The 8631-nt window shown below is 40.8% G+C and overlaps 1 pseudogene; it reads left to right on the top strand.

Annotated features, from left to right (window-relative positions):
• The first annotated feature begins 866 nt into the window (after positions 1-866).
• On the top strand, positions 867-6255 carry LOC138884606 (uncharacterized; annotated as a pseudogene).
• Positions 6256-8631: the final 2376 nt, after the last annotated feature.

The following is an 8631-nucleotide window of genomic DNA, read 5'->3' as shown; positions in this document are numbered from 1 at the left end:
CTATCTTTGACAAAATTTGAGAAGAAACACAATGAAAGTTTCAGAGAGTATGGCTTCCGGTGGAGAGAACAGGCAGCAAGAGTGGATCCTCCTATGAAGGAGAGTGAAATGGTAGACTACTTCCTCCAAGCCTTGGAACCAACTTACTATGCCCATTTGGTTTCAGCGGTAGGGAAATCATTCAACGAAGTAGTGAAGATGGGAGGTATGGTGGACGAAGGCCTCAAGATAAATAAAATTATGAGATATTCAGCAATTAAGGCAACTACTCAAGCTATTCAAGGCGGGGTAGGAGGAATCGGAAGAAAGAAGAGAAAGGAAGCAGCGGTAGTTGATTCAGGAATTTGGTCGGGACCCAGAGGTTCACCGCCTTACTATAATCAACAACGACCTCGCCAATCAACTTACCACCACGATTCATCCCAACACTACTATCACCCTTCAGAGCCTCATTTTTCCATTAACCATGCACAAGCATACAATCAGCCACCTGTTCACGCTAATTGGCATGCTCCTGCCATACCAGGTACTTACCCACGAGCCTATCCCGGACCAGGTTTCAGGCCTAGGCCCGCATTCAGAGGAGAAAGGGAACAAAAAAAGAAAACCTACACTCCATTGGGAGAGTCTTACACTAGTCTGTTCCACAGGCTGAGACAGCTGGACATGCTAAGACCAATACAATCCAAGCTACCCAATCCTCCTCCAAAGAATCTGGACTACACCATTAGCTGTTAATATTGTTCCGGTACACCAGGCCATGTCAAGGAGTATGCTGGCATTTAAAAAATGCAATACAAGAGCTGATTGATACTAATAATATCGAGGTTCAAAACCCCGAAGCTCCCAATATCAATAGAAATCCAATGCCAGCCCATCAGGAGGCCAATATGATAGAAATCATACAAGCTGATGGAGAGACAACGAAGCCGTCACAAACTGTCATGATGATCAGGTATCATGAAGCCAATCCAGATAAGCAGTTAACAGAGGAGAAGCCGGTACCTAAGCAGAACAAAAATGGTGATGAATCATCTGTGGTAGACGAGAAGGGGTCTTCGAGCAAAGTTGCCACAAAGCAAGAAAGGTTGAAAGTGATAGTACAAGGGGTTGCCAGTAAACCCATTGTAGTCGTGGAAGGAGCCCGTATAGATCGGGTTATTATCAAACCTGCAACCCAGCTACCAGTGATCAACAACAAAGCCATTCCATGGAACTATGAACGGGTGACTGTAATGTACAAAGGAAAAGAAGTTAAGGAAGAAGTCTGTGAGGTGCAAGGCTTGACTCGTTCGGGAAGATGTTTTACTCCCGAAGAGTTAAGAAAAACTAAAAATAATCCAACACCAAAAAAGAGAGCTGTGACGGAAGAAGAAGCGGAAGAGTTATTAAGAAAAATGAAACTCCATGAATATTCTGTTGTGGATCAATTGAAGAAGAAACCCGCTCAAATTTCATTGTTGTCATTACTGATCCATTCAGAGGAGCACCGTCTGGCTTTGATGAAAATCCTGAATGAGGCTCATGTTCCTGAAAAAATATCTGTAAATCATTTGGGAATAATAGCCAACAAAATCTTTGAGGCAAAAAGAATTACATTTTCTGATGATGAATTGCCTGTGGAAGGTACTGAGCACAACAGAGCTTTTTACCTCACCGTGAAATGTGAAAACTCCGTAGTAACCCGGGTATTGGTTGACAACGGGTCAAGTGCAAACATCTGCCCTCTTTCCACTTTAAGCAAATTGAAAATCAAAGAGGAGAGGATACAGAAGAATAGTATTTGCGTACGGGGGTTTGACGGTGGAAGCAGAAATTCATTTGGCGACATAGTGTTGGAACTGACAATAGGGCCAGTTGAATTCATAATGGAGTTTCAAGTACTGGACATAACTGTTTCTTATAATTTGTTGTTGGGTCGACCATGGATCCATGCTGCTAAAGCAGTCCCGTCAACACTGCACCAGGCGGTCAAGTTTGAATGGGATCATCAAGAAATAGTTGTGCATGGGGAAGAAAGTTTAAATGCTCACAGCAGTGCCATTGTACCGGTCGAGGGAATAGAAAACGACCAGGGACCATTGGTATACCAAGTATCCGATACAGTATCAGTAGAGAAAATTCCAGAGGGAAAGTACCTTCCGAATCCAAATATAACCTCTGCATTAGTCATGGTAGCCTATGAAATGTTAAACAATGGTTTTATACCCGGCAAAGGTCTGGGCTCATCTTTGCAAGGAATTATACAACCAGTATCTCTCCCCGAGAACTGGGAAACATTTGGTTTGGGATTTATACCCAGTATCACCGATGTGAAAAAGGCTAGAAAGCTGAAACACAAGGCATGGGTTCTTCCAAAACCAGTCTCACATCTGTCAAAGTCTTTTATCAAGACCGGTGCTAAAAATCGCCTGATAACAACAATTCCTAAATCCTGGGTCAATCTTGAGGAGGAATTAATTGAAAGATTCGAGAAATTGTTTAATGACGTGAATATGTTGGAAAGCGGGGAAGGGTGTAGCAACGCAGAAGTTCAATTCGTTGGGCCAGAAACAAAGCTTAATAATTGGAAAGCCACTCCTCTCCCCATTCGAAAGGAGTCTTGGTAGTTTATTTTGATTTTCTTTCAGTTTGTTTGGGTTACCTCAGGGTTGTAATCCCAATGCTTATCTTACAGTTTGTTTGAAGTGTGCAAACCTTGTTATCTTTCATCATCCAATAAAATACAGTTTCCTTTTTCATTATCATTCCTGATAGTTTTCTTTTTCCCTTTCTTCTTTTTCTGTACAGTTCTTTTTACGCTGGCTCTAGTGATATGGCATGCATGAGGAATCCTCAGCCCAGTCTTAAAAACCAATCTGGTTCCGAAATATTAATTCAAGAAATATATTGTGATTATGAATCAGAATATGATGAAGATGAGGTTTTTGAAGAGATTAGTAAAGAGTTAATTCACTTTGAGGAAAAAACCAAACCTAACTTGAGTGATACCGAGGACATCAATATAGGGGACACGAGTAATATCCGGGAAACTAAAATAAGTGTCCATCTCGAACCAAAGATCCGAAAGAGTTAATTAAAGCACTCATAGAATTCAAAGATGTTTTTGCATGGTCATATCACGACATGCCGGGCCTGAGCACTGATTTAGTGGTTCACAAATTGCCCACCGATCCAACGGTGCCTCCTGTCAAGCAGAGGCTGAGAAAATTCAAGCCTGATATGAGTGTGAGAATTAAGGAAGAAATCACCAAACAGTTGGAAGCAAAGGTCATTCGAGTCACTCGATATCCTGTTTGGTTAGCTAATATCGTTCCTGTGCCAAAGAAAGACGGCAAAATTAGAGTATGCGTCGACTACCGCAATCTCAACAAAGCAAGTCCGAAGGATAATTTCCCATTACCCAATATCCATATTTTGATCGATAATTGTGCCAAGCATGATATAGGATCTTTCATGGATTGTTATGCCGGGTATCATCAAATTCTAATGGATGAAGAAGATGCAGAAAAGACGGCATTCATCACACCATGGGGAACTTATTTCTACCGGGTAATGCCATTCGGTTTGAAGAAGGCCGGAGCAACCTACATGAGAGCGATGACCACAGTGTTTCATGATATGATACACAAGAAGATTGAGGTATACGTGGACGATGTAATCATAAAATCAAAACATCAGGCCGACCACGTTGGGGATTTGAGGAAATTCTTCTTAAGACTTCGCAGGTACAACCTCAAGCTTAAGCCTGCCAAATGCGCATTTGGAGTTCCATCTGGAAAATTCCTGGGATTCATAGTCAGTCGGCAAGGCATCGAGCTAGACCCATAAAAAATCAAAGCCATCCAAGAATTGCCACCTCCAAGGAACAAAACTGAAGTAATGAGTTTGTTGGGAAGGTTGAATTACATCAGCAGGTTTATTGCTTAGCTTACGACAACCTGTGAGCCTATTTTCAAATTGTTGAAAAGGATGTTGCGGTCGAATGGACCGACGAGTGTCAGGAGGCGTTTGATAAGATAAAAGGATACCTGTCAAACCCACCCGTGTTGGTCCCGCCAGAGCCAGGAAGACCTCTGATTCTTTACTTGACGGTCTTGGAAAATTCATTTGGTTGTGTATTGGGGCAACATGACCTCACTGGCAGAAAAGAACAGGCCATCTACTACCTTAGCAAGAAATTCACAGCTTATGAGGTTAAGTATACTCATCTGGAGAAGACATGTTGCGCCCTGAACATGGGTAGCTCAGAAGTTGAAACACTATTTATCTTCCTACACTACTTACCTCATTTCGCATTTGGATCCGTTGAAATATATTTTTCAAAAGCCTATGCCAACGGGAAGACTTGCAAAGTGGCAGATATTGCTCACAGAATTTGACATCATCTATGTGACTCGGACTGCAATGAAAGCCCAAGCACTGGCCGATCATTTAGCCGAAAACCCGGTCATGAGGAATACGAGCCATTGAAAACCTATTTTCCCGATGAAGAAATAATGCATATCGATGAGATGGAGCAAATTGAAAAAACTGGCTGGAAACTTTTCTTCGATGGGGCTTCTAACATGAAAGGAGTCGGAATAGGAGCTGTAATCATTTCTGAAACAGGGCATCACTATCCTGTTACGGCTCAACTGCGATTTTATTGCACCAATAATATGGCTGAATATGAAGCTTGTATTATGGGGTTAAGGCTAGCCGCAGACATGGGTATCCAAGAAATCTTAGTCATGGGAGATTCGGATCTTCTGGTACATTCAAATTCAAGGAGAATGGGAAACCCGAGACTTGAAGCTCATACCATACCGACAATGTCTACATGATCTTTGTCAGCGGTTTCAATCAGTGGAGTTCCGGCATATTCCAAGGATCCATAATGAGGTCGCTGATGCATTGGCTACCTTGGCATCAATGTTGCACCATCCGGACAAAGCTTATGTAGATCCAATACATATTCAAGTCCACGATCAGCACGCTTATTGCAATATGGTTGAAGAAGAATTTGATGGTGAACCATGGTTCCACGACATCAAGGAGTATATCAGGATGGGGATATATCCCGCACAAGCCACAGGAGATCAAAAGAGGACCATTAGGCGATTGGCAAATGGATTCTTCTTAAGCGGAGGAGTTTTGTATAAAAGAACACCAGATCTTGGATTATTAAGATGCATAGATGCCAGACAAGCTACAACTGTCATGTCTGAAGTACATTCAGGAGTTTGCGGACCCCACATGAGTGGATATGTGTTGGCAAAGAAAATCCTCCGAGCTGGTTACTATTGGCTTACCATGGAGCGAGATTGTATCAGTTTTGTGCGCAAGTGTCATCAATGCCAGATACACGGAGATTTGATTCATTCTCCACCATCCGAGTTGCACACAATGTCGGCACCATGGCCCTTCGTTGCCTGGGGCATGGATGTGATTGGACCAATTGAGCCGGCAGCATCCAATGGGCACAGGTTCATTCTGGTAGCCATTGATTATTTTACCAAATGGGTTGAGGCCAAAACATTCAAATCAGTGACCAAGAAAGCTGTGGTCGATTTTGTCCACTCAAATATCATATGTCGATTCGGAATCCCAAAGGTGATCATCACAGATAACGGTGCTAATCTTAACAGTAACTTAATGAAGGAAGTATGTCAACAGTTTAAGATTACACATCGCAACTCTACCCCATATCGGCCCAAGGCGAATGGAGCAGTCGAGGCAGCCAACAAAAACATAAAGAAGATACTTCGGAAAATGGTAGAAGGTTCAAGACAATGGCATGAAAAATTACCATTTGCATTATTGGGATATCGCACTACTGTTCGCACTTCAGTAGGAGCAACTCCTTATTTGTTGGTATATGGCACTGAAGCAGTAATTCCTGCAGAAGTTGAGATTCCTTCCCTTCGGATCATCGCCGAAGCAAAGATTGATGATGATGAATGGGTCAAAACCCGTCTGGAACAGTTAAACTTGATTGATGAAAAACGATTGGCCGCAGTATGTCATGGTCAATTGTATCAAAGAAGAATAGCAAGAGCATACAACAAAAAGGTGCGTCCACGGAAGTTTGAAGTGGGTCAACATGTGCTGAAACGTATTCTTCCACATCAGGTTGAGGCAAAAGGCAAATTTTCCCCGAATTGGCAAGGACCATTCATTGTGACCAGAGTATTATCGAATGGTGCACTATGCTTAACAGATATTGAAGGCAAATGCATAGACATGGTGATCAATTCTGATGCGGTAAAAAGATATTATGCATAACTTTTGAATGTTTGTATTTAGCATTATTTTGAAGATTGGAATGACAAAGGCAATTTATTCTGCTATCCAAACACTATACCCTTTGCTTTCCCTTTTGAGCCATATTTGTTTCTTTCCTACCCTCTCTTGGAATCAATGAAAATCAAATATGAAATAATAATAATAAAATAAAAAAAAAGGAAAGAAAATCACTATTATTTACTGAACTACGTTTGACCTGATTCCTCAAAAGAGGATACGTAGGCGCCTCACGGCTCGGTCATAGGGTGCACAATATGCATAATGTGCACAAAAAGAAACATCAAGAAACCCCAATCAAGAAACTGGGGCAGGAATTGTATCAGAAATAAGAAAAAGATTCCAAGAGTTGTAATTTTAAACCCATATCAAAACTGTTTAGCTTTTGATACCTTTCCATTTCCAACCACATACCAAAAAGACCTTTCGATCAATCTTAGAAAAATGCTGAGTCAAGCAAATGAAGATGGTTCATAACACTTTGGTACAAACAAGAAAAGAAAGTAAAAATGAGAGAGTCTTATAGGTGAAAACCCACACGGGCACCATAAGATGACGGAAGTTGAGAGAAAGTAAAATGAGAGAGTCTTATTGGTGAAAACCTCCGCAGGCACCATAAGGCGAAAAGGAAGTAAGAAATGAACAAATGAGGAAGGTTTGTCGGTGAAAACTCTTTGAGATATTGCAAGTCAAACAGGTCTATAAAATGAAAAATGAAGTTGGGTTATGGAAATTTTGGGGAAAACAAAATGAGACAATTGAAAGGAGATTGATTAAAAGACTGGGTTGATTAATCCAAATTGCATACCATGATCATTGGCGCCAGTAACTCCAATCAGATAAGTCCTTTATTCCTTCTCCAACAATCATCCAAATTTGGATTTTTCTTTTTATTCTAGATTGTCAAAATCATCATGTTTTCGTCACTAATAATCTTACTCTTCTAAAGCTTTTGAGAAGAGTTTTGTTCCAAACAAATAAGAAAGAATGTCAAGGTATACTACCAAGATTCAAGGCTGCATAAGACACAAATACGGCCATGATGGGCAAGAGGTAATAAAAAATAATAAGATATGGGTGTAAGTAAAGTGGAATCAAAAGCGGATCAGCAATGTCAGGAGAACGTATGATTACAGTTAAAAGGGTTTGAAGGAAAACATACATAGGGGAACCCTATAGTCAAGGATGAAGAATTAAAGAAGAAATCAGGCGTCCACCTGGAGAATGAGGATGAAAAGAAGAAGTCAGGCGTCCACCTGGAGAATGAGGATTAAAAATTTAAGAAGTCAGGCATCCACCTGGAGAATAAGGATGAAGAAAAGAAGAAGTCAGGCGTCCACCTGGAGAATAAGGATGAAGAAAAGAGGAAGTCGGGCGTCCACCTGGAGAATGAGGATGAAGAATTAAAGAAGAAGTCAGGCGTCCACCAGGAGAATGAGGATGAAGAATTTAAGAAGAAGTCAGGCGTCCACCTGGAGAATAAGGATGAAGAAATTAAGAAGAAGTCAGGCGTCCACCTCTAGAATAAGGATAAAGAAAAGAAGAAGTCAGGCGTCCACCTGGAGAATAAGGATGAAGAAAAGAAGAAGTCAAGCGTCCACCTGGAGAATGAGGATGAAGAATTAAAGAAGAAGTCAGGCGTCCACCTGGAGAATAAGGATGAAGAAATTAAGAAGAAGTCAGGCGTCCACCTGGAGAATAAGGATGAAGAAAAGAAGAAGTCAGGCGTCCACCTGGAGAATGAGGATGAAGAATTAAAGAAGAAGTCAGGCATCAACCTGGAGAATGAGGATGAAGAAATTAAGAAGAAGTCAGGCGTCCACCTGGAGAATAAGGATGAAGAAAAGAAGAAGTCAGTCGTCCACCTGGAGAAATAAGATGAAGAAAAGAAGAAGTCAGGCGTCCACCTGGAGAATAAGGATGAAGAATTAAAGAAGAAGTCAGGCGTCCACCTAGAGAATGAGGATGAAGAATTTAAGAAGAAGTCAGGCGTCCACCTGGAGAATGAGGATGAAGAATTTAAGAAGAATTCAGGCGTCCACCTGGAGAATGAGGATGAAGAATTAAGAAGAAGTCAGGCGTCCACCTGAATATAAATCTAGTTCATATAGATCTAATATATCTATTTCTTGTGATACAATTAGTTCTGTAAATGCTTGTTCCATTACATATATTATTTCAAAAGTAACTAAAATATCATAAATTTTTCTTTTAACATCGTTATTAAGTCTGTTAAAGATATATAATATAAGTATTTTGTACTCAATATTTTCTTCTAATAAATACGTGTGGTTGTGGTTGTTCATTCAGATTTACTATTTATCCTTATCATGTATTTACTAAACA

This window comes from Nicotiana sylvestris, unplaced genomic scaffold (assembly GCF_000393655.2).
Source record: "Nicotiana sylvestris unplaced genomic scaffold, ASM39365v2 Un00001, whole genome shotgun sequence".
NCBI lineage: Eukaryota > Viridiplantae > Streptophyta > Magnoliopsida > Solanales > Solanaceae > Nicotiana > Nicotiana sylvestris.
This window is presented reverse-complemented; position numbering and strand designations above follow the sequence as displayed.